Raw genomic sequence first — 1,752 nt, 5'->3', positions numbered from 1 at the left:
ACGGAGGAGAAGGGGTTGCAGCGTGGCCATCACCCCTGGGGGGGTGATTTCTTGCTTTCTGTCTCTCTGTCTCTGTCTGGCGAGCACATTCGCCCTATAGCAAAAACCAATAAATAAATAAATAAATAAATAAATAAATAAATAAATAAATAAATAAATAAATAAATAAATAAATAAATAAATAAATAAATAAATAAATAAATAAATAAATAAATAAATAAATAAATAAATAAGATTTTTAAAAAAGTTTGCTATAGGGCACATGCAGTGTGGGTGTGGTATGGGAGGAAGAAGTACAAGGGAGAAAGCACCCCCTGGGGGGATGACTCCTCCATTTTTCCTCTCACGAATTTGGGCACACACGCACATGTCCCCAGTGCATTTGTTAAGCTGCTGGGTCCGGGACTCCAACCATGCAGACGGTCATGTGGAATCCAGCTGCCTTAACCACTTTGCAACCTACCTGGCCTTATTACTGGCTTTTCCTTTTGTGTCTTTCTTATTTAATTTCAAAGTTTGAACAGAGAGACGAATTTTTCACAAGCTCGTGGTGAAATACAGTGAATTGATAATAAGAAAACAATGTCTGTGTGTGCATGCGTGTGTGTGTGTGTGTGTGTGTGTGTGTGCATTCAGAGAGCACTGATGTAGATTTACATGTTCTGTAGACCATGGAATTCATCTGATGTATCTATGAAGGCTTCTCCGACCTCTCGAGGGCCCATGTGGCCACTGTGAGGCATTCTATTACAGTGACTCCAGAACAATAAAGCTTGGCTTAAGCATTCCTGTCTTCAAAGCAGTGGTTCCTGTAGAGTTCAGTTCCTTGAACACTTATTTCCTGGCCCGGAAGAGCTTGCATTGCAAACAGAGATAGCATCACAGAGCTTACACGTGCTTCCCTTTAAAGGCACACTTGGGTGTTAACTAATTACTAGGCAAAAGCACTATTATTTCTAAGAATTTTTCTTTTTAAAAGCATATTTGTTGATACTATGATTAGGCTATTTATAGGAATCCTTTAAAGCAGTTTTTGGAGCATTTCTCTGTAAAAGCAAACAGAGACAAAATTAACAGTGGGGAGTAGGGGTGTTAGCTTTTGTAAGAATGTGGTGCTAATGAGGACATGACCCCTAAAGATGGCAAAAGCAATTCCATCCTACCAAATGGCTCTCCTCACTTTCACCAGTTACATCAAAAGGCTACTCGTGGGAACCAGCAGTTAGCGTAATGGCTATGTCGCTGGACTCCCACGTAATCGACCGCGGTTCGCATCCTGGACCTGGTGGCTTAAAACTCACGCCGGGCACGTGTGCGTGCGTGCCCAAGATTCCGAGAGGAGAATGGAGGAGAAGGGATTGCAGTGTGACCAACCCCCCTGGGGGGGTGATTTCTCGCTTTCTGTCTCTCTGTCTCTCTGTGTCTGTCTGGCGAGCGCACGCGCCCTATAGCAAAAAAAAAAAAAAAAAAAAAAAAAGGCTACTTGTCATGAAAGCAGCTGGGAGAAGATGGTTCGACCCAAATTTCTCTACCTGTGACTTCGCTCCTTGTGATGAGTTGTCATCATTACCACCCATGACAACGGTGGTGACTTTTTCCTTAGTTAATAGAAATACGCTTCATGAGTTACCCTGGCTTTCCCTTAAAAATGCCAGCTGTCGGCTGTCAAAGTTAATACTTTGGGTGGGTACAAAGACAGGACGGAGGGAAGGCCAGGCTTTCTGGGCACCCTGAGGGAGCCCCAGGCGTGCC

The sequence above is a fragment of the Tupaia chinensis genome, unplaced genomic scaffold, assembly GCF_000334495.1.
Source record: "Tupaia chinensis unplaced genomic scaffold, TupChi_1.0 Scaffold000095_1, whole genome shotgun sequence".
Taxonomy (NCBI): Eukaryota; Metazoa; Chordata; class Mammalia; order Scandentia; family Tupaiidae; genus Tupaia; species Tupaia belangeri.
This window is presented reverse-complemented; position numbering follows the sequence as displayed.